We start from the raw sequence: 25,802 nt of genomic DNA, 5'->3' as shown, positions 1-25,802 counted from the left end.
ATAAATAAAAATGACACATTTTTGCATGTTCAGTGCTATCTTTGCAAAGGAAAAGAGCTTTAAACACAGTCTTATAGCCCTGTTCTGTCTTTTCACAGTTAAAACTTTACTGATTCCAGGCATGATATCAGGGTACAGCTGGAGCAGCTCAGCAGGGAATCAGACACTCAAAGTTATGACATTTTCACAGAGGCCAATAGATCTTTTAGTTATAACTATCCCTGGAATCTTAATTCATTTACTTAGCAAATAAGACAGGGGTTCTTTAGATTCCAGCTTTATTTTTGTCTAAGTTCTCTAGTTATGCAAATGTCTCTCTGCAGTAACTCCTTTGAAGTTACTGTATTAAAACTTACATTGGTCTAAGTGAAGAGAGAAATAGGACCAGAGCATGTTGGCCTTAGGGTATCTAGCTGTAGAACCAAGAGTGCAAGCTACATTTATGTGAGTTGTTTGTTAATTATATATACATGAATATAATGCAAATGGGCACCCATCTTCATGTCAAGATATTTTTTAATAAAGTATTAATAATGCTTATATGGAGGAAATAGCAGTATTTGATTTGCATGATTTCATATATTTTGATTTTCACTTTTGGTTAAAAGGTAACAGTTCTAGTACATGGCACATTATCTTATAATATTTTGCTTAAACTATCAATAGCTTATTTCATTATGCATTCCCTCTTTGGCGCTGGGTTTTCTCTCCAAGAAAGAGATCCATTAACTGAAATATAAGCGGGTTAAAATGCTCTGGCCCTGCTCAGCAAGACAGTGTATCCCATATTTAATTAAGCCTTTGGGTCATCCTAATATCAATGGGACTATGTATGTGTTTTCAGCATGGCATGTGTCAACACAATTTACTGAACTGAGGCCTAAAAGAAGAATGATACCCATGGAATTTACTGCATGTGTTATGTTATTAAAGATAGCTGAACACACTACTGAACACACAGAAATGGGCAGAGTGAAGGCCATGTAGAATTCTTCATAACTGACTGTTTTTTGTGCTTTTTCAGTAGATGCAAATGAGGTTTTTACATACTTTTATAGTGTTTCATGTAATGTAACAAATGTGTGGACAAATTTGAATATCCTCATAATTCCTGCTACCTGCAATAGAATATCATCAAGAGCCTAGTCCTGATGGTTTTCTGGTAGTTGGTACTTAAAGAATTGAGCAAGTGGACAGGCCCAGCCATATGTTCCTGCTGATTAATGACACTTCACAGATGTATTAAAATGCACTTGTCTCTACTTCATGCCTCACTGCACAGCCAAAGCATAATCCCCGTCACCCAGACCATTCAAACTGCTTTGCATTAGTGTTTAATTAAACACAGATAATTTCCAGGACTATTTTGAGTATAAACATGGCCTTGTATCTAAGCTGCATTTTACCTTAGGCAGGACATGCAAATAATGAGAGGAGAATGAAATAGAAATGTGAGAAAAAAAAGTTTATGCCAATATTAGTTCACCTTTTTTGTTTTTCTCCTTCCAAATTTAGCTTGACAAAATCATGAGCTAAGGGAATGATCTATCAAGCACAGCTCATCCCTCCACTCCTCCCAACCCTTATGAGTGTGAGGACACTGATTACTGAATTTATTTTTAAAAAGTCAATTTGCATACTCTGCAGAGATCTGCTAAGGTGTAATTAATTGCTCTGAAAATCTGATACTCAGCCAAAGGGAGATTTTCCCAATAACTTGGACAATGTTTAGCTCAGAACTGGAGTATCTGCTTGAAAAACTTCCTAGAAGTACAATTGAAGTAGGTTAAAACAAGCATAAGATCCCCTGACTTTGCGAGTTAACCGGCACCTACCATCTGTGCTGTCCTTTTAAACAGAGGCAAATTTACTGCTTCAATATATGAGGTTTTAATATTTGACAGAGAAAACTAGATGACATCCCTTTTGCTTATACTTTTCAGGGTTGGAAGGATTTCAAAAGGTTTCTCTTTCTCTTTGACCTGAAAGAAAGCCAAGTTAGGTCAGACTGGAGAGATTTTGAAAAACCTATTCTGTTAGTGAAGCTGTTTCATTTTCAACCCTCTGAGCCACTCCTATGCTTAGCAACACTGCACTATTTTTCAGAGGATGCCTATAAAACTCAAGTCTGAATTGATGATGAACCAGCTTATTTGGACATCCTAGACACTGATGGACAGGTGAGTAATTTTCCAATATAAACCATTCTACCAGAGAAAAATAAACAGAGAAAAACAAAGATCTTGACCTCAGATAGATGGGTCACAAGGCTAGAAACAAACTTTCCTTTTCAAATACAAGTAAGCAGAGTCAGAATAATATCGAGGAGAAGATTAAAGGAGTGTTTCAGTGGTATCATATACCTTCAAAATTGGACCAGAAGAGATAGACAAAATTAATCAAGTAGTAGTTAAAAAAATATTTGTTTCTTTTTCTCTTGTATGCAGAAACATCTGCCACAATCATGGAATGAATGAATGCTGTTGTTCATTTCTCTTAAATGTTTTTTATTCCTGCCTTTCTATATATTACTGGAATATCCTGGTGTGCTTATAGGTCAGGTGTTTTGTAGCCATTATTCTCTCTGCTTTATATTTTATCATCAAATGTTCACCCTTAAGAAAAGGTCTTACTGCAAAAAAGAACATACAGTGTACATATAACATGAATATATGTGTGTATGGACGTGTGTATGGACATCAGTCAAGGAAATACATTTTTGCTTATGGTAAGGCAAGGGAAGAAGTTAAATGCAAGAGTTCCTCTACCTGATTCAATTTATTTCCTTTCCTGCTTTTTTTTTTTTTTTTTTTTTAGCATTTATTGAAAATATTGCAGTAGGTTGATTTTCTTTCTGAGGCGTGTGTCAGGTTCTCTTTGAAGGCTTTGATAGTTTCATGAGATCACTCTTGTCATAGTTTATATGCAACTTGTACAAGAACGAGTCCTTAAAAATGATTTGAGAAATAAAAGTCTGGAAGCCTTGATCTCAGCTTCCTAAGTATCTGAGCTGAGTACTGCAAATGGTGGAAAATTCAATCATCTGTCAGAACTGGAACAGTATCAAGTTATATAAGGTCATATGTAGTTCAGAGAGATTGTTGTTTTCATGAGTTTTACTTGTGAATGAAATATAGGCCAACTTCAAAGTGAATTCAACACAATTTCAAGAATCAAAAGATGCCCTGAATTATTCTTCCTTGTCCTAAAATAGTTCCAGCAGTTAACTGGGGATTTGCTGCCGAGTATCCTCTGAAAGGGCTTGATTCTCCAGAAAATCTAAGCTAAATTTCAAGGCAGCACTCCAAAGCTATGAATCTAATTGGCCTGGAGCTTAATATTAAAACAAGCCCAGAAGTTTCTTGCACATAATCGCCTTAAGTTAGTTTCAGCCATGATTCAACAGGGAGAAGAGGAAGGGACACCACAGTTGTTCCTGATTAACATGGCTGAAAATACGTATATTTTTGATGGAGAAAGAGATCTTCTTTGCTGACTCAGGAAATCTGACCCTAGTAACTTCAGCTGTATAATGTCATTAGCATGCAATTACTAGGGGAGTTATATTTCTAGCTATTTACTCTTGTAAAACTCCATATGTTTAGGAACCTTCCTTGCTATCCTTTATTATAGTTCATCACTGAGGTCCACTTATTCTACTGCTTAATGCACTATAGTCAGATTTCGTATAATTGTTAAAATGCTAAAGTGACATACTTCTTTACCCAGAGATCAAGAGTAATGATGAATCATAATTTATCTACTAAGCTACTTGCTAATAGAAAGAGGAGCTAAATATTCTGGAGGATTTCCTCATCTTTGTAAGTGCCTTCCCAGTTTACTAGTGTTTTATTTCCCTGGAGACTCTTAGAAAGTGTAGGACTTATTCTCTATGAACCATAGTAACTGCAATTTTGTCTTTCCTTTCATGGAGGGTACAAAAGGTATGAACCTCCTTACATTGTGCTCATAGAGATGTGCAGACATGAGCTATCTGATCCCAAATCGGTAACTGTCATGCAAACAACATATATACAAAGGAAACAAACCAGCTTAAAATGAAAGCAAAGAATGGATGATGAATGAGCCAAAAATGGATAAAGTTCTCTTATTTTGAGATAGGGAAGTAGTGAGTTGAGCTGGGGAGGTTGCATGTTGTAAAAGACAAGAGGAATCATTCCTTCTACCTTGATTTTTTCCAGGTGTTTTCTTTTACTAGAAACATGAAGGTCTGTCTTATTGAAAAAAGATAGAACCAGATGATCAAGATTTCCTTTCTACCAAAAAGATGTCAAATCACCCATTCTTTTCATGAGAATAACAATTTGGGGGGCCAATGGGAGAACATTTGATTGTCTGATGGGTTCTTTTAAAATGAAAAAAAAAGAAAACTGGAGGTAAATGGTCAAGCCTTTTGAAAGATTTTTAGATTCAGATTAGAAAGGGGAAAAAAATGACCCTGTGCACTGACCTTCTGATAAGCAGCTGAAAATAAAGCCTCACAGTTTAAGCAAGGCTCATTTTTTTTTTTCTCAGTCAAGTACATTTTTAGGAAAAACTAATCACAAAACAGTACAATTTCTGAATTTTGTTTGGATTAACCAACTTCACAGGAGTCTGTGGTGGGAAGGTATTGCCAATATTACAAATTTTATCAGAACTGCCAGCTGTAAAGCAAGTAGAGTAAATCAGAAGCATGTGTACAGAAAACTCATGATAAGAACAATTGAGAAAGGAGAGACCAATTAAAAAGAGACCAAAATGTCCATAATATTAGAGGCCTAGAGTGTAATGAAATGTGATGCAGAGATTTTGGTGTAAACAGAGGCCTGTGTCAGTAGCACCATACTCAGTAGATATGGGTATGGCTATACAGTTTCAAGCTCCAAGTTAGACTGATATGAGAAAAGCTCTGCTTTAAGTTTCCCTTTACTTCCATTTCTGGACTACTCTTAAAGAAAATGTTTCAGGTGTTCTAGGAAGGAAGCTCTTCCCAGTTTCCTAGGCACCTATTTTTTAGAAAGTCCTGAAAAATAGCTAAATCCTGGATTTAGCTGTTTTTCTTTGTAAATGCTGTTAGGCTTTTTGAATTTGCTGTCTCTCTATCTTCAGAACACAACCCAGAAAGAAATCAAAGCTTAATCCAAATTTTATTGAAGTCAACAGCTAAAATAGCCTGTTTACACACAGAGGGCTTAATGTTACGTTCACTCAAGTTCAAACTGAAACTCTCTTGTGGCTTTAAAAAAAAAAAAAAAAGCATCTATTTATGCTGATGATGGTGTGCTCCGTGATAACCTCTGTGCATTTTATGTAAAGTCAGAAATGGTTATACAAGTTCTAAATCATCCAGTGGAAATTTCATTTCTCTCTGGTGCCTTCAAAGTCATAAATACTTTATCATCAACTTTGTATCATGATTTTAATCTCCTTAGGAGATAAAGGAGCTAAAACTGTAATTCTCTCACATTCAGGAAACACAAGAAGTCATCAGAGAAACCAACTGAATTTAATATATTTAGTCACTGTTCAATAGAATATGTTTCACCAAATATTATTCTCCTTTCCTTGCTGTGCATGTGCACACTCAAACACTGATAAGATATTGTGATAATATAATTCTGTTATTGCCGTGTCCAGAATGGAAAATCCACATCTGATTTCATATCTGAAACTGGATACAAATCTTCAATATTTTAATTGATAGGTGTAGTTTGGAGCTTCAAAAGAATAGATGGGACTTCAGAAATACTTTTTTTGGTTCTCAGCTTTCAGAAGTTACATTCAAACAGAGTTAAAAACGTCGTTTTAAACAAAGTTAGGTAGCTGTCTGAGCAGCAGGGTAGCCTGTCTGAGCCCTCTGTAATCAACTTTAGGCAAAATAAGAATTTCAGGAATTTACGTTGGTTTTCATATTCAGTGATACAACTGAATCTAGAAGAAGACATCTATATTTAGCCTCATATTTGCTTCCTGAAGAAGCTTGATTCCTTTGGCTCCTTTTTACATAATTCTTCTCTGAAAATCACTTCTGAGACTCTGGGACTTATCTTCTGAAGGCCAAGATGTATGATTATCTTCTAACTAACATCTTAAAGTTTGATTCTTTGTTACTTTACCTTGCGCAGTAAATACGAATACTTCTACATCTGGTTTCCTAGAACACTGAGGTAAAAATTTAAGTGGGATTTTCACTAAAATGAAAATATCAAGGGAGAAAATGGAAACAGTGATACACAAACCTGTCAATCTTTTATTGTAATTAAAGGTAGAATTCAACAGTCTAAACATAGATATCCAATTCCACTTCAGAAATGTTAAGATACCCAAAGCTTTGCTTAACCTTGCTTAAATATGCCAAAGAATCAGTGGGAGAGCTGTGACTTTCTGAAGGGGCAGACTGAAGGATTGAATATAGGTGAGATATGCTCCAAAACATAAAATAAAATAAAATAAAATAAAATAAAATAAAATAAAATAAAATAAAATAAAATAAAATAAAATAAAATAAAATGTGAGAGAGCAAATGTGAGACTGAGCTTTAGGAGGAAAATAAATTATTTTTTTTAATTCTGTAGACTGAAATTTGGCACGTGGAATAAGCATCAGAATTTTAACTGAAAGCTGGAAATGCAAATTATTTACTGGAAAGACAGCTCATACTGTCTTGTTCTTGATCTTGTTCTTGGGACATTTCTTAAGTAATTCTCCCTTGAAACTCCCCCATGGACTTTTCTGTCCCTAAGACTTGCGGGGATAGGGAGGGTCTTCTGGAGGTTTTCCTTCTTCGGTGAGTCATAAGCCTCATCTGCTTATACACATAATTGTTTTAAACTAGTATGAATTGTTTGCCTTCCAGAATATCTGTAGGTGCAAATAAAAGGACAGTCAGACCTTGAAGCTTTTATTCCTTGCTCAGTTCCCTTCCCAACTGTCATCAGAGACTGACAACCCCCAACTGCTCCAACCATGCACAAAAGCCTCCACACGGAGTTAGAGAAACCTTATGTTCACTCCTTTACGCTTTCTCATTCTCTCTTTAAACTTAAAAATATGCTGCTGCTTCTGGGGCTCAGGTTGGATTCCTCCTTTTGGGACATACACAGCGTTTATCTTTTCTGCTATATTTATAGACTGTTGACCAACACAGGAACTTTTATTCTTCGCACAGGTTTGCTCCTTATGACTCACCACCCAGCTCCCAATTTAGACCTCAAGCCAAACTTTAAAAGAGCATCAGACAGAATTACCTTCACTGAAAAACAGTCATCTGAGGTGCCTCAATTGTAGAAAAGGCTTTTTTTTTTTTTTTCCTCAGACACAAAGCAGGCAAATATGTAGAAAAATAGATTTGTGTACCTGTCAGTGATAGTGCATTTCAAGATTATTGCACCAATTTTTGTATGTTAAAATGTGAGCTTTTTATGATAAACTTAGTGCACCAGTATCTTTCCCAAGTGTGAGTCAGAGACTTGAAAAATTGGTCTTAAAATGTGCTGGCATGTCATTTCAGGGAGATTTTCCTTTGTCTGGAACTGTGTGCACGTGAATTCATTTTCAGGCAGACGCTTTCAATGTGACAACAGCAGTGTGCTCTGTAGTGAAATCCATCTCTCAATTTGCTAGCAAATCACGGCACATTTTTATCCTGCCAACCTCCAGGACTGTGATTTTTGCCCCCTGCTTCAAGCTTTGAAGAGGAACCATATTAGTCCCAAGAGCCCTTCAGATAAACACACTTTCTCAGACTAAACACTATAGTCCGGTGACTCACTCAGGCTGTTATCTGAGATCCTTCTGCTTATTATCTAAACATGCTGCTCTGTAATCCTGAATCAATGGAAGTCGAATCTGAGACTAAGCTACTGCAGCTTATCTCAAGGAAATGTAAAATGCCTTTTTGGCATTATATTTTAATGGGTCTTTACAGCTTGTACTTTTAAGAGGAAAATAATTTTAGTATACTTTTTGCTATGTACCGTAGTAAGTAAATTAAATCCATTTTATTTTTAGCGGTGAATTCAATAGCAAACATTAATACAGTCTATTAGTGAAGAACATCATTAGTTTTATTTGTTTAAAACTTGGTTGATTGCTTCTCAAGTGAAGCTGTTCTTTTTAGAACAGCTGTTCTTTTTAGCTGTTCTTTTTAGGCCACTAAAATCACTCCTCTGATCAGATCATTAGATTTGTGGAAGGGTAGATTTTGAAGAAATATTTATTGGACACAGATATTGAGTGAAAGAAAAGTGTTCCAATATATCATAGATTAAATCGCAGATCTGAATTCAATTTCCTACAAATTCTTGACAAAATATACTTTGGCTTCAGTGGGAAAATATCTAGGCATATACTGTGAAAAGTTTATTAGTTTAGCAAGAACGGGCAACTAGCAACTAAGATTCCCAATTTCCTGTCCTGTTTCTGTCAATGAATGAATCATGTTGTAATAAGGAGTGAATCAGGTGGTATTTCTAGTCCTGCATTTATCTTTCTCTCAAACAGATGTAATAACCCATTGTAAGGAGTGTTTATTTAGGGTGGACATCAGGGTGTACTGAGTGTGGAGGTACTGATTTCCTGCCCCTCACTTCCCATTCCTCTGCAGAAAAGCCAATGCTTTTGGTGGTTCCATCTTGCAAATGGGAGAAGACTTTGCATTCTTGACCTTCTTTTTTTTTTCAACAAATCCTTTTTTTTTATGTTCTTGAAATCTGCTTCTCTCTTTATCTAGTAACTTTTTCTTCCAAAAGTAGGCAAACATCTAGTGATATTGCTGAAAGGGTTTGGTTTATATATATATATAAGAACAAAATAAGAGCATTTTTAAAGAAGAAATTACTCTAGTCAAAAAAAATCCATGCTTTCCATATGGTATTTGTAGTATTTTCCATGTTTGCAATTGTATTCTAGTATACAGTGTACTAAGACCACATTTATAAGTAAATCCCATATAATTAAACTTATCCAGGTCTTCCACAAAACTTTATGATTATTTAAACTTGCCTTTTGTTGTAACGTTACAAACCATATTTTACACCTTTTCTTCTCACTGTTAAATGAGATTGAAGCCCTTGGAAGTCTGCTTCCAGGAGACATTTGGCATGCCCTAACTGCATCCTGATTTCTTTATACATATGTAACTGTCCTGGATAATCCCATAGAGAATCCCATTTTACAAAGTTTTGCCCATCAAAAGCCAGTTATTACAAAGCAGCTCTGCATGGACCAGTAATTCCAATGAGCAGAAAATTGCTTTCCACCTGTAGCAATTTTCACAAAAGTCACATTAAAGACAGATTTCCAGAACTAAAAACGTGGCGTGCAGGCTAAGGGAACAAGTACGTGTAACAGCACCACCTGGTGCCATTTGCCTTGACAATGAGAAAAACTAGGAGAGGAGGATGCTCTCAGGCTTTGGACTGGTGGAAGTGGATATAAAAACAAAATCCATCTTTCACAGTTGAATTTCCAGCACTTACTCCAGAATGGGGAAGTGCCATCTCCAAAATAAATAAATAAATAAGTACCTCAGTAAATGTTTCCATCTGAACTTCACCGCTTGTCATCTCTCCTTTACAATTTTCAGAACACTTTGCAGCTACCTAGGTTCATAGAAGAAGAAATGAAAAACAAAGTTGAAATACAATAAAATAATTAATTAAATTTTGAAGCACTTCATGTTTTTTTTATTTGCTTTGCTTTTTTTAGCTATTTATATTTCAGATGTGTATTTTTCTTGCTTCATAAGTTTGTATGGATTTTTGTTCCTGCTTTGTTTTGTGCCTAATGGCTGGGAAGAACCAATTGTTGCCACAGGCTATCCATGTCATTACCAGAACAGCAGGATGATGTGAAACAAACCATGTCAGGAAGCAATCTTTCCTTTTAAAAGAGACAAAGAAATGAAAGGTTATCAGTAGATACATTGGCTGTGCCGATGAAATTAGTTCTTCTGTCTTAGTTATAATATGGCATTGTAGCAAGCTGAAGTAGTCAAACTCCACTTGCCAAATTGTAGGCAAGTTGTGTTCTTGTATAGGACAGTTTTGGCATCTCTCAAGAGCTACTCAGCATCTTTCAGTATTCTTTGATCCTAGATACCTTGTGACTACAGTTTTATACATTTGTCTTTACCCTCACAGCTCTTTCCCAAGGAAATGAAAACTACTGTCCTGTTTGACAGGCAGACATGCAGCCTGTGGGTCCAAAAATGGTGCCATTTCATTAACCTCACTGGAAGTGAATTATCTTCAGTTAAATTGCCCCTAATTTACTCTGAAACCTAGATATCTTGGTAATGGATATGGATGAAATCTTCAGTGAATGCCGAGTGATGATCAGCTCCATAAAATGTTGGATATTAATTTGCATTGTTAGAGAAGAATTTTTCCAACTGAAGTTTCTTACCCATTCATAATAATAATATTAAAAACACAAAACAAAAAACAGCAGTTTCACTATATTTAATCACTTGTCCTGGAACCATTTTTCTACTTCAAGGAAAAAAGAAAAAGGTAGGATCTCCTTTGCATAGGAATAAATCTGTAAGTCATAGGGACATGAAAACTCAGGCCTTTTCGGTCACAGATTCATACCAGATTTTAATCCTGAGAGCAATATAAAATCAATGCAACTATAACAAAACAGCTAGTTTTGCATTCATATTGGTGATGATTTATGTATTCCCCAGGGATTACATCTTTCAGATAAGCTCTGAGCTAAATTTCAAGGGCAAGAATGATTCCACGATTGATTAAATGCTACAAAAGTCTAAAAGAAGCCACCACACAGCCTGCTTGCCTCTTTTTTCTTTTATCTTCTTTCTTTCCCCCCCCCCCTTTTTTTTTTTTTTTGATTCTTTGTTCAGATTGTATCTCCACTGATGAGTAGGGCATAATGGAAGGGAGAGGAAGTACCCAGGTTTTAAGGTAAGCAAACTTATAATGGAAGTCATCAGGAGAGAGTATATATGCAAGCCAGCACTAGCATGCCTGACCCTATGGCCTCCTGCTTTGCTGCTGCAAGGCTGCACCAGCCTTGCTGGGGAAGCGTCAATTCAGCAGGCCCCATGTCAGCTGACAGGAGCTCGCTGGAATCCCTGGTGAGCCCTTGCTTGCAGCTGCAGTCATTACCTCTTCACTAGCCCGTTATTGTCTTTTTTTTTTTTTCCCTCTGCTGTTTACTAAAATGTAATTACCGAGCTATTAATTCTCTCCCTTTCCTATTTATGATGCCTTTGTGATAAAAGGTGGAAATTGGCTTCATTCTTTCTTGCATACCAATGAGGAGAGAGGAAAAAAAGTGTTTTTTAGAGCATGATAAACTAAATGCATTGGGGGTTTTAGAAATAGTTAGTGATGAAGATTGCTTCAGTGTATGCATTTAAGAGAAAATTACTAAGGTGTTTATCCCTAAAGAAAACTCCATTAGCATTAATATGAAAGAAAAAGACAGTTCTCTGAGTTAGGGGCTGGAGCACTGAGGCATTTATGCTGGCATTGTGGAGAACTGCTATGGTGATATCATCCATATTTCGGTGTGAATGGAAAGTCAATATGATCTCCTAGTGATGGACTGTATATTTTTGTTGCTGGATATGACAAGCTGTTTGCTCTCTTTAGAAAAGCAGCATTAAAAAAAAAGCTTCTGATCCTAGCACAGGTGCAGCAAACTAGCAAATACATTATCACCTGAGGGCTAGAGGGCAATTAGAGTGGGAACATTAATGAAGAGCAGATGCTATGAATATTTTAGACTGCTACTTCATGCTACTGCTATGCTTCTTGATGCTACTGCTATGAAGACTCTATGAATATTATTTTTTAAGGTTCTGTGTTATTTTATTGGAAAGTTCTTCTGAGTTGTCTTTATATATATGTGTGTGTGTGTGTGTTTTTCCTTTACTTATTTTTTTCTATTAGGCTGATGTGGTTCAATCTTACTTTATGTCTAGCTAAGATGTTTAGTTTTTGTGAAAGCAGAGCAGTGTGAGTACAGAACAGCAAGGGAAAACAAAATGTTCTGCTGCTGGCCAGTGTGGCAATAGGCATCCCTTGATGTTCAGGGCATGAAGGGGCCTCTCCACCTGCCTTTCATAAGGCTTAATCCAGGTGTGTCTGTGAATGATAGCAATACTAGATATGATGGAAAAATGTATCATAACTGGAAAGCAAAGAGGAAGGTGAACCCTTAAGCTCTTATTTAGAAAAGGGCATGAATTCACAAGTGATAGAAAGAAATTTCTCACAATGGTGTAAAAAAAGCTAGTAGTGAACTAACATAACAAACTCTAGTGGCTTTTAGTTAGGGTGAAAATTTACACTTACGAATCAAAATCTTGGACCTATGTGAATGAAGATGAGGCTAAAGCCCCCATGAATGAACCTGGTATAGTAATTTAGATGAAGAAATAAAGACCTATTTCTTTAAAAAAAAAAAAAAATCTTTATATTCATTACTTCAAAAGTTTATAAATTATTTCCAGCACTCAGGGATTAAAAGTATATTAACCAGTGTGAAGGAATCCATCTCATTCCAGGCAAATTCATTAGTCTTCTCCAGAAATAAAAATGAATTGAGGTCTAGTGTTATACCATCTCCTATGAGGGTTTGAAGACCTTTTATTAGAGGGAGCAGATTGATGCTGAAGAAGGTAATTGTGGGAGAATAATAGGAGAGAAAAGTTTATAAATTTTCAGACATAATTAGGAAAGCAAAACTATATTTGCATTGCATGTTCACTCCGAGTGTTGCTTTTTTTTTTTTTTTTTTTTTTTTTTAAAAAAAAAACTTGCTGGCCATCCATTCAGTTGACATGCTTTGGCTTGAAGGGTGGTCGTCTTTGTAGGCCAGGTCTTGAGGTGCTGAAGATCCTTTCATTGGGTCTACCCGATGGAGCTTAACTTCTCAGTTTCCAGAGTATGTACTTGCCCATAAAAAACCCTGGGAAGTAGCAGCAAAGAAATGAACCTCTATTTGTCACAAAACTGAAAATCATGCCTCATCTTCCAGTTTTGATTGCCTCTTGTAAATACTCTCCTTCTGCCAATCTGTTTCCCTTTCCAGATAAGTAGTTTGAACAAGTGGAGAAGTGGCCAAATAAATAGGCACTGAGTTCAGCAGGGTTGATGCTGTTGGCTGCCCTCCAAATCATGGATTAATTTCAATATTCATCTCAGGTTTTTAATTGTTCTACATTCCCAGATTTAAGAAGAGACTACTGATTTTGTACAGTGTGGAGTTCATCATATTGCCTTGGAAGGCTGTCAGATTAAGTTCAGAAAGACATTTGTTTGCTAGGAACATGGACTGCATCTTTCATGTCATCTTTGTACTGATCCTATCCTCTGTGAAGTGCATCTTGTCCCTGTTACAAATTCAAAGAAGAGATATTGCTGTTTTATAACAGAATTGCTTCCTGCAAGTATAAGGCATGAGACGCTGATGATTAATCAAGGGAATAGTAATAATAATATTATACTACTATTATACTACTGCAGACTCATGGGCTAATTCTCATTTATACTAATCCTATTTTTAACTGTTTCTGGATCATTGCTAGAGCAAGCAAAAGGGATACTGAGAGGGGGTTAGGTGTACAGCCAAAAGAGTATAGAGACATGGTGCAGGGAAGAATCAATCTCTGCTTTCCAGCACTTAAGTTAGAGCCCTGGCATTTTCTTCACTCTGTGTCTGAGCTCTCCTTCAGTGATGTGGCAGATGATTTTTGGCTGGCACAGGTGGCCTAGTACCACCTGTTGCAAACTTATTTTGGTATCTTTTTCTGTACAGTCCCTTTTGTCCCTGCTGTTTGCAAAGGATGACTGGGAAAAGGAGGGAAGAAAAAGTGAAGTGATAGGATGCTGATATCATTCAGTGCTTTTATTTTTCTCTGTTCTGTTGTCATTGGTAACCTATAGCTGGTGCATGGTAGAGTTATGCAGGCAAAATAGCAGGTTTGCAACTTTGATATCTATTTGTTATCTCCTCATGCACCTCACTCCGTGCTAAGGAATAGCATCTCTTACTGCTGTGGGCCATGATAGGAAAAATCACCCATTGCATTTAGGTGTTAGGTGTTATTTCTTCCTGACCCTAAGAACAACTTTGGAAACACAACAGCCTTGCTGAAGCTTTGTGCAGACTTTAGAATGAACAAGAAGATTAAAATTTATTATCCAAGTGCATGAGGGATGTGGCTGAGCAGGAGCTGTGGCCCATGTTGCAGGCCTCAAAGTGCAGGATTAGTCTGTGCAATTTATGTACCGCTGGTGTATAGAGCGAGGTAGGAGGGAAGGCCATCTCTGATGTCTGAAAGACTTTTCTCTGGATGGAAAGAATCATTCTGGAGTTGGTCTTCTCTGTTTACTGCAGAGAGAAACTTGAAGACATATATAGAAGAGGTTCTACCTTTCCCATAACAGAAGTCAGATGAAAAATGTCCCATCCTTCATGTCTATGCTAGTAGATGAATGGTGGAGTTTCTAAGAAGTAATATCCATGCTGCTTCCTTCTAGAAGCTTGCTTATTCTGAAGGAAACTGATGCAGTACTTGATTTTACAAAGAAACTTTTCAAAGCTTCTAAAGGCCACTTGCTTTTATACACAAAAAGAAGACTAAAAAAAAGTAGTGAAATAGCAAATAAATATCACAACACTTCTCAGACATTGTTATAAATTTTCCTTAGATAAATCTGTTTCAGTAAACCATGCTGCTCTTTTACTTTCTAACAAACTGTGACAGATGAATGATATCTAATTCCAGTGAAGCCAGCTGGGATGTTTATTGACAGAAAGTTTATTAACACAGATATAAGGGAGGATGGCACTTTGGCTTTGAAAAAGCATTAGCTGCTAAAAATTAAATTTTGACTACACTGGCAAAATCTTTCCTGAGACTGAAGAATTTTCTGTCTTGTAAACAAATTTCTGAATAAAAACAGTATATCAGTGTATTTTGTCATGCTTCTTTTATGATATATGGCTTGTAGTCTTGATGCACTTCTGGAAGGATTTATTTTTCCATGCTGTTTCCCCTGTCCTTCTGGTTCATTTTACCCTCATTTGTTCATTGTCACACATGAACAATATCCTGCCTGTTTCCAAAAACAGCCCCCTGGTGCTCTCTAGAGTTTTGTGTTTTTTTTTTTTTTTTTTTTTTTTTTTTTTTTTTTTTTTTTTTTAAGGGGGGGGGGGGGAAGAAACCCTTCATAATAAGAATGACTCTTGTGGTAATCAGGGAGACAGCTTTGATTAAGAATATCTGTTAGCAGGTTTCTGGTTCTAAAAATCAAGCTGAACAGAAGACGAGAAGATACAGAAAGTGGCATTTCTCAAACGGTGAGGATGGCCTCTCTGGGGAGGCCCTGACCTTTCCCAGAGATACAAGCCAAGATTGTAAAAATAAATAAATAAATAAAAAAGAACAGACATCAGAAGGTGTGGAGTGCATGTGTCGTTTGAAAAAACATGACACCTATGTTTTGGAGGGGCTACAACTTTAAATTCCTAAATGCTGCACTTCTGAGGAGTGCAGATAAGCCATGCACTTCTAAGCACTGCACCACATTTCCTCCTCAAGCAAACCACATACATGGGAAAAAATGAACATACCGTGACCTCCTCTACATTGCTTGTGTTCTTTTTATTATTTCTTCCTTTCCCATTTCTTGTTTTATCCCTTAGGTGCTGACAAGTCTGCCTATTGCCTAATGTGTAGGAGTGCGATATGGGAGACTTGGCTTCTGCTCTTAGTTCTGCTGCTGTAAAATGGTGATGTGAAAGAGGTTGCTTCTAACAACCCCTATTCTGAGCTGTGCAAAAGTTCTTCTGTTTATATGAAAACAAAATTAACTTAAAAGCTAATTAAAAATTGTTCTGTATGAAAAGCAGGATAAAAGAGGACAAATCAGGGTGACAGATATAAATCGGAGGATAACTATTTTCTTCCTCACTAAGTTGTTCTCTTAAAATCTAAGATGAAAAGAGGACATTGGCAGAAGGTCAGTTTGGCTGAACAAGCAGGGACAGGCTCCCAAAGAGGAATATAGAAGTATTTCTTGGGCCTGAAAACGTGGGATTGGAAGGCCAAAGCATTGCTGAGATATGTGAAAAGCAACCAAATGCGTCTCCAAAGGTCTGTTGGTAGCTAAAGGGATAAGAGGAAAGATGTGAGCCTACTGCTGGAAGGAATGGGTGGCATAATGACAACAAGGGCTAACAACTGCAGGGTCTTCTTTACTCTGGCCTTTACTGGCAAATTTTGAGGCTAGACCTCCCATGTCTTCATGCCTAGCAGGAAAATTTCTGAAAGAGATGTAATACCCTTGAGCAGGGGTGGGAGTTATTTGGGAAGAGGTTAGTTAAGCTGAGAGAAGGGAATTTGATGTAGGCAGGTGTTCCGGATGGGCTTGGGATTTGGCAATAATCAGCCAGAATGAGGTGACTACATCAAGCATTTATTCAGGTGAAAGCACAAAAAAGAAGCAAAGTATGGATAACTACTCACGAGGGGATACCTGCTGATCTGGATCTGAACATCCTCTCGAGCTGGCAGACCAGAGAGAGAGAGTTGCTGACCAGCTCCCGCGGAGACAGCGTAGGCCTCAGAGTTATGAGTTTATTTCCCCTCCCCCCGCCCCCGCTCTCTCCGCACTGTCCACTTTTATGCCCGGTGCATCCTGGCATGTAGGGTCAGTATGACCCAGGAGGCAGCCTGGGGGGTGGACAAACTCTGCCTCTAGTTGCGCAACTCTCCCCTCTGGGTGCGCAGGCGTGCATACCAGTTGGGGTTCCCAGCCCTCAATTCGAGGGTCCTACCTTTCTCCTCTTCTTCCTCATTTCTGGGTGTTTGACCTCCAAAGCTACTTTGGAGGACGTCTGCAGTTAAGTTGGCTACAAGCCCAGCCGAGCGTCCGGCTTCAACAGGTTTCCAGGGGGTGCTGCCTGTGAACTGGGCTGAGCAGCTGCATCCCTGCTCCTTATTGCTCAGCCTAGGCAGGCAAACATCTTCTTTCCCAAGGTCTGGCCCCTTCTTCTCACAGGAGATTGCTATGACTCTACAGATCACAGAAATTTCCATCTCCAATACACCATGTGAGATGCATCTAAGCATGTTGAGGGAGCTGTGCCATGTCATTCTGAGGTAACTATCTTCTTTGAAAGATCAGATGAGATGGCTGGAGAAAGACAAATGTCACATCCATTTAGGAATGAAATAATCACAGGCTGCTTTTCCTGCTTTCTTTAACAATGTTGACTTGCATGTTGCCATATGAAGATTATCATCAGCTTTTACAGCAATCAATTAGATTAGAGAAAGAAAAAAGTTATGCTGCCTTCTTTAAACTTTGAAAAAAGTTTTATTCTCTTTCGATCAAAATTTGTTTTTAGTTCTGAAGTACAGCAGTAGGAAGATTATTTTGTTTCAAAAGTTTTTTTTATTACACTTTTCAGTTAAGTCTTAGTCATAATACACAGCAGAATATTATAGACTGATGTCAAGCTGCCAGTGCTACAAGCATGACAAATCTTCACTTTAATTCTTAGAATTGATTTCATCTTGAGGAGGTATGATTTCCTCCTGTCTATTTCCTTTGGCATTTACTGACATGGGAATGTTTCTTTTTTGACTCCTATTATGAAAAAATGGCATCTAGTACCATTCCTGAATGATTAACAAAAAAGACACAATAATAGCAGGAAAAAAATGGAGAATATATTAGTGTGGAAAAATTTGGAGAAGATATTAGTGTGCTAGTTGCACAGATGCATTTTTTTTAATAAGAAAACCCAGGGAAATACAAAAATAAAAACTTCCAAAACCATCTCCATCTACCTCTGAATTTCCACAAAATGCAGTTGAACCTCTGGATTTTAGTTCCACTTGCTGTAGAGATACTTGTAAACTGTGAAATCTGGAAAAAGACTTGGACAAGTTGATCAAAGAAATTTAATGTTTTATTGTGTAATATACATAATTATTGCAAGGGTTATATTATGTTTATTGGGAATTGTATTTATTCTTTTTCTCAAATATATTTCCTCTGGTTCTCCTATATTTATATTTCTCCTATATTTATATTTATCTCCTATATTTATATTTCCTCTGGTTCTCCTATATTTAACTTTGACTCTATAATGAGTTATCATGCCAAGGGGAAAAAAACTATTAGGTGAAATTAGGATGAAAAATAAGAAAGAAAATGACTAATTCAGTTAACAACAACAAAAAATACATGTGGGTGTCCCCAGTCCACGTTGCATATAATAATTAGTGCGTGCAAAAATGGATCACTGGAAGCAAGACACTAAAGTGTTTTGGCTATTCAGTCTAATATATCAACTGAAATAACATGTCATAATAACAAAAATGCAGAATTGATTCATATTCATACAGTCATAAATATGCCCATGTATGAACCAGAGCACCTACATAGGTGACTCCAACTCAAGAATGCCAGTGCCTAAAAGTACCATTTTAAAGGTCATTAAGCATTTTTGGGGAGTGATCTTGGGAGTCTGCATGGTGATATAAGTGACTTAGAGCTTAAACAGGAATATGAGTCTGAATTCCATCTTTGATTGTCCTTTAAGGCTATAAATGAATGTCTGAAGTTAGGAGCACTTCCTATAGGTGGATCGTCTCACTGCACAGGGCTCATCTTTTGCAAGAAGCTGAGTAAGATAATCATGCAGTGTTATAGCAGTTGACTTATGAAAGGCCTAACCCAGGAAGAAGAGAAATCTGGGCTGGGACTTAAATTCCAGACCAAAACATCTACTTTTAAGTAACTGCATGGGAGCTAGAGGCTTGATTTTGTTGTCTAAATGCTCAGCTCACCCTCAAATACATAACTATTTTTAATCAGTAGAAGCAATCTGTAGTCCATTAATTGTATTGACTAGATTTCCATTAAATATAAAAGGAGCTTAGATACCAGCCTACAACTGCCCATAGACAGGTAAATCAATAAGCCTTGATCTGCAAACTTAACTCTATGTGAGGTTTCAATTTTCTCACCAACCCGAGGAGATCCTGGCCTTGTTCAAACCCTGCAGCAGAGGAGAGTGTCCTTCTAATCAGGATAGAGACTAAATCAAGGTGAGGGATGCAAACAGAAAAATAAAGTAGGGGAATAGGTGGAAAGAACCCTGTTCCAGCAGGAAGTCTTAGGATCTGGGGATAATTAAGCAAGCAAAAGTCTCTGTGTTTAGTCATTAACACTTTCTACTGATAGCCAGGAGACTTTGGGTCTGGTTTCTGGTTTGGTATTGCTTTGTTTAATGGCTATCTCTGTTTAATATGGCTCTCTAATGTAAATGGCAGGCAAAGACCTGAGAAAAGACCATTTGTTTTCTTGCCCTATCCAACAGACTCTAGTGTCCTTCTTGTCAACAGGATGGGGTAGAGCATGGCCTAACCCACACTATCATGTAGCTCAGTAGTTAATAAACTCTCCTGGGATGCCTGTGGTGCTAGCTTAGACATTTTGAAATTCTGAATAAGTCTCAAAGCAGAATCTTGCCCTTAAATTGCCTATTAGTCTGCTATTTTAGAGCTTAGTATATGATCTTTTTCCCACAGCAGGTAAAATATATCATTCAAAATATAAGAAAGCCCTTGGGTAGAAGATACATCATGAATAAATGATAATGGTCAACATGAAAGTCTATTCACAGCAAGTATTATCAATCAACATGAGTGACTATTGAGAGAGATTTAAGGCTGAGACTTTAAAAAAAGCATGAATGATCCATTTCCCTTCAATTTTCAGTAAGATTTGAGGCTATGTATGTATATATATCTTAAACTGTTTTAAAGAATCTTAGACTAAATTCTCAACAGATTAAAATTTTCTGGACTTGATATTGTATGCTGCTATTCATAGGAATGGTCCAGCATTGATATGTGTATTCCTTGCTTTATCAGACTTTATCAGACTGCATCTTAATATCTCTGGAGAACTGATTCTGTCAGGAGAATTCTGATTCTGACCGACTGTTGCCATGGCATTGGGTTATTTTGGGCTGTGATCAAGAAGAGAAAACAAACTTGAAAAAGAAACAGGCTTTAAAACATATTCTAAAGCCACAGTGTGTGAGTAAAACTTGATTTTCTAGAATGTGGCATAGTTTAAATGCTTTTTAAAAAGTGTTATGTTAACCCCCCAAAAAAAATTCAGGAGTAGAAATTAGAGGATAATTCTCACTTTATTCAAAATTGTTTATTTAATTTTAATGGTATTATCCCACATTGAATTGAAAACCACAGCTTCTTCGGAAACATTTGAAAGAGCAAATATTTATTTATTTATTTATTTTCAGATTACATTCCTATAATTTTAGGCACTATTCCAAAGCTGGTGGGAATTAGTGAATGTCTTTTTGATATTACTGGGCTTTTCAATCAAGTGCATAATAAGGAGTTTGTACCTGCCTCCTATCCTTAGACGCCGATATGGTTCTTCTTTTATACTTGTTAGTATCCAGTGAATTGAAAGTCACCCCTGTGTACCAGAAGTGCTGTTGAAAGTTCAAGAAATACATGAGGCATCATTTGCAGGAACCAGTACAGGAAGTTGATATTTTTAGAGGACAGAGTTCCCCTAAGGGGAAAAAGAAGAAAATGTCCTAAGAAGAATCCTAGTGGGGTGTTATCCAGGATGATGAGTCCCAAGAATGCACAACTGTCTGCAAGCAATATTTAAAACATGAAAACAAGCAATGTGTAATTATTTGGGAATGGGGAAAGTTTTCAGTAAGTCAGTCCACTATTTACAGATGGATAATTTTGCCTGCCAAATTGCTGTACATATTCTTATTCCACAGGCAGAATTCACAGCCATGAGGGACCAATATATGCGAGGTGGAGAAGGCTTCATTATTTGCTACTCCATCACAGACCACCAATGTTTTCAAGAAGCCGATGAGTTTAAGGAACTCATTTATCGTGTCCGACACAACTATGACATCCCCTTGGTGCTGGTGGGAAACAAAATAGATCTTGAAGAGTTCAGACAGGTAAGAGACTTCTCTGCTGTTTTGGGTTCATTTTCCCTTGGCTACCTCAGGGATTTCTGTAGCATATGTTGTGCAGTACTCCTGGGAATTAATAGCACGAAATGAAGTTTAATCAAAGAGCAACACACTGGGTTTGGTAATAAATAGGCCTTAGCAATACATTTCAATCAGATAACATGGGTCTTAAAGTATTCTTGGCCAAATCCAAATGATCTTGCTTTTTACTTGTAAATGATCTCACTGTTTTCTTTGGATATTATTTATCTCATAAGTGTAGAAATAGATTCAGCCAGGATCTTAATGGTAAAAGAAACTGTTTTCTTGAAAGTTCTATTAAAGACATACTTTTTCCATAAATGTACAATGTTCAATTGTGCAATTAAATTGTAAATTGTACAATTGTTTGATTAAAGTTTTCTCAAGCCAGACTGAAACCAATTCCAGTTTAAGATAAATAAATCCGTAAAAGATTATCTTTGCCTGAAAAGCCAATTACAATATTAATGTAAGAAGGGGAGATATAAGACTTAAATTCACTTTGATTTGTATGCAAGACTTCAGCTGCCACCATCCATTTATCAGTTCTAGATATCAATATATATCAATATATAGATATGGATATCAAATATAGATTTCTTTGACTATGAGGGCACAGATATGGCTGTCAGTTTGGAGTAAATTTTTTCTCACCTTTCCCATTGCTTCTTCTCCCCTTCCTCTATGTGTTTGTGTATGTATGTGAGCAAGATAGTGAATGAGAGAGGGATTCTCTTAGAAATGGCTTGGTTGGGGTTAATACAAGATGGGAAATGTCCTTAATCTTAGACGGAAGCTTTGAATGGGAAGAAAAATAGTTTCTATGTGAAAGTCTAAGAAGATCTTTATACACATAAAAGTTGCTTTCAAATGACTGACTGACCTTCTGTTCAGACATATGTAACAGCTTAATAAAGTGGTATTTTTCAGACCATTAGCATCTGTGCTCACATGATCTTCTCTCTTTTACCACTTATCCTGTCACTCCTCTCCCCCTTTATTTTTCTTCCTTTTGCCTTAAGAAAATCCGAGGCAGTGTTAAGCCTGAAATTGGCTTTGAAGATACAATGAAGTACATTTAAAGAATTTCACGTGAGTTTCCAGACCATTGACTTTCTCCTTAAATCAAACCATGACAAAACTTTAATGGTGGCAATCCAATTGTAGCTTAATACTTAGCTGGAGATCTTAGAAACAGTGTCATGTGCACGATGTGTGGCTTTATATTCCAGATGGCGGAGGGACAGGGATTCAGTTGTTCTGCTTGTGAAAATGTTGCAGTTTGAAAGCCGTAGTGGTGGTGGGGAAGGAGATATCAAATCAATATCAGATTCACAAACAGTCTGTGGACCGTAGGTCCGATCGCCTTCCTAGGAACAAATCGAGTTCCCAAATAGTGGGATTAACTATAAGCTCAACTCTGGCAGTATCAGATTCACGAACAGTCTGTCAACTGTAGGTCCGATCGCCTCCCCCCAAACAAGTAGCCGAGTTCACAAGCAGTATGATTTATTCAAATGCAACATTTACAAAGCAGGTTTCGGATGTCAGTACAGGAAATTCTCTACTAGAGCGTGGGGTTTTAGCTAGCTCTGATGTACAAATGTGCAATCATCACTCACCCCAGAAGATGGGAGAGGGCTCTCAGTCTCGAGTCTCCTCAGGCGGCGTCCTGACGCAAGGGGAGGAAAGGGGGATCAGCGCATCAACTGATCCAGAATTTATGATGGTTTCTTCCCCCCTCACTCCTTAGTCTCCTCAGGCAGCGTCCCAGCGCGAGGGGAGGGAAGGGGGCTCAGCCTGTCGACTGACCCGAGAGTTACGATGGTTTCTTCCCTTCCAGACTTTTCATCCTTAGTTCACCTTTTATACTTTTCTTTACATTCAGGTGGAGCTTGAGTGACTAGAGTCATACTTAATATTGTTATTGATTGGTGAAAAAGTTTCTCACTTTCATTTAAAGGTACAGTCAACCGAAAATCTAGAGCGCATGCTCAGTGAGGGGTGGTTGTATCTCAGAGGCGGGTAACTTTTGGGATGGAGGTGTGGTTTTCACATTATAATGAGCAAAGTTCAAGCAAAGTTCATGTGAAAGGAGTGGGGACAGTCCTGGGGACACAGCACTGGGGACAGTGCTTCATTACATTTTATTCTATTTCAGTTCATTTGCTGCGGTCTCGAGTATCCTGTCTGTGAATCTTCCTCTTGCACATTATGATGCCTCATCTTACTGCTGAAAGGGAAGAGGCATGAACATACCACATCAGGCAGTACTAATTGGTGGGCAGTTTTGCCTTTCCACCATCCATGCCTGAAGCAATATGATCTCCCATCTCTCAAGATTTATCCTCTCATATTCTCTACAGAGGCACATAAATGTGAAATAGAATGGCATGCACTGGGAAGGTATCCTTAAATCAAGATTTCAGCCTAACTCTCATATATTATTCAGTACAGTTCCAATTCAGAAAACTATTTAAGCATACACTTAGAGTGGGGCTAATGCCTGTTCTTCAAGTTAATCTGTATTTGAGCCAAGATGCTGTCCTGAAGCTGAGATAGTAATGAGCAACTTTGAAAAAATGAAAATCCCTTGGCAAGGCAGCCAAGATTCCTATAAAGGTCAGTAAATTACTGAGTGAATTGTTTATTAAAAAAAAAAAAAAAAGTTGATTTCTGGTAACAATGGTAGTTTCTTCTATTATTTTGCAGTAGTAGCTCAAATTACTTAAGAAAATAAATTTTGCCAGAATTAATTACAGCTCATCGTGGTGTCACAAATAATAACATTGTGACCTAGCATTTAAGAAAAAAAGGATTAATTAATGTTCTTATTTTTAAAAAAACTTGTTGTATTCTTGTCTTATTGACTTGCTTTTTTTTTCCAGATAAACTGGTAAGTTAGAGATATTTTTTAAGCAGATCTAGCAACTTGGCTAAGAAAAGCTGCATGTTGACTTCACACACTGCGATGTTGTTTAAGCTGTTCAGTCATGACAGGCAAGAAAAAAATCCTAAAATCCTGTCTCAATAAAACAAATCTGAAAAAGAAAAGGAAGTGGAAAATATCTCTATCTAATCAGTCTATTTATTTCTATCCATTCTATATGATACCAGAAACCTCCAATCTCTCAGTCATACAGTTCCAAACTTTACAGTAAAGAATCTATGGTGGACTATTAGCTTCTAAACCTGTCTAAATAGTTTGATATGACATAGCTAATTCAAGAAGATTCAGGATATTGCCCGTGATAAAATGACATTAAAACATATTATACGGTTGCAACTCAAGACATCAAACATCTATAAAATGACAGAATTCACGTTCCTGTATTAAAATCACTAACAGCATTAAGCATGCAGTATATATTGATCAGAAGTTCAGATCCAGTCTGGTAGTTAGGGTATCTAATATTTTGTTCTTTTGAAATTATTTACCAGGATATCCATTTAGAGGACAACACAAGTTTTGGGTCTTGAAAAAGGAATAATGTGAGAAAAGGTATTTACTGTGGCATGATTTATTTAATATGTGTTTTCAGAGAATGAATGAACCTACTCAGACAAAATGTTTCATTCTTCACATACCCAGGGGAGGCCTGAGGTGGCATGAATGTAGAGCCAATCTGATTTTAGAGTTCAACACTCCTTTAGCAAGGCATGTAATATAGTTTCCCATAGTATCCTGATAGCCAAATCTGGAAGGCAGGGCCAAATGAGTTGACTACAGGACAAGTAGAAAATTAGTGGGTGCACCAGGCCCACAGAGTACCAGTCTGCAATTCAGTGTATGGATGGTGGTAGGTTGTGAGTGATGTTCCTCTGGGGTCAGTATGGGGGTTGACAATGTTTAATATCTTGATTAAATGAATGATAGAACAACCTACCTGTATCCCCATCAGATTGCTGTTATTTCAAAGATGAGAAAGAGTTGGGATTTTTTGCATCATTACTGCATTTGTTTCATCTATTGCTCAGGAAATAGTCTGTCTCTGTTTCCATCTCTATCTCATTTTTACCACATACTACAATCCAGAAATTAATATGGAGAAAATATGTTGTGTCAAATTTTTTAATTGTCTGCTAGTAACACTGTCAGAAATATGTGGGGTATTATATGTACTGATGTGTATGTGTTTTAACATTATAATTTCGCATCAATGATGTGCTCGGTATAGGATATGCACCGGCACCACAGGGCACCCTTTGGGTGTTCCTGTCATGTGTAGTTAATGACTGAAATTTTGAATTTGTTTTACATCTCCTCTGAGGTGGTGGGGAAGACTGTCTTTACATTTAATGATGCTTGTCATAACTGAAACCATGGGACGATTTACCTATTTCTTTTCTAGCTGTGATTCATACAATATTCCATCATTGTTAACAATGTAATATATGCCTTTTTCCTCATTCTTTTCTGCATCCCACAATTTCTTGGAATTTTTAAATCTGAGGAATGCATGAAATAAGAGGTTTTTTTTTTTTCTCCTCTGAAATCCAAATAATCTTATCCCAGGTATTCTGAGTCCTGACCACTAAAAATACAGGCCAAATCTAATCACCTCTGATCATTATATGCTATTGGTTGTGTCAAACCATATAAGAGATATCGACACAGAAATCCTGATCTATCTCCCATTGAAGTCAGACACAAGGCTTACACTGGCTTCAGGCTGAGAGGTATGGCCAGATTCTCAGAATTATCTGGGCATTTTCACTTAATAAATTCCATACTGATGCAG

At 37.1% G+C, this 25,802-nt stretch overlaps 1 pseudogene; it reads left to right on the top strand.

The window, feature by feature from the left end:
* Positions 1-25,147, top strand: part of LOC148594685 (GTP-binding protein Rit2-like) — a 117,141-nt pseudogene extending 91,994 nt beyond the window's left edge.
* The last annotated feature ends 655 nt before the right edge of the window (positions 25,148-25,802 follow it).

The sequence above is a fragment of the Tinamus guttatus genome, unplaced genomic scaffold, assembly GCF_059628265.1.
Source record: "Tinamus guttatus ecotype Peru unplaced genomic scaffold, ASM5962826v1 Tinamus_guttatus_pri_ptg000214l, whole genome shotgun sequence".
Lineage (NCBI taxonomy): Eukaryota > Metazoa > Chordata > Aves > Tinamiformes > Tinamidae > Tinamus > Tinamus guttatus.
This window is presented reverse-complemented; position numbering and strand designations above follow the sequence as displayed.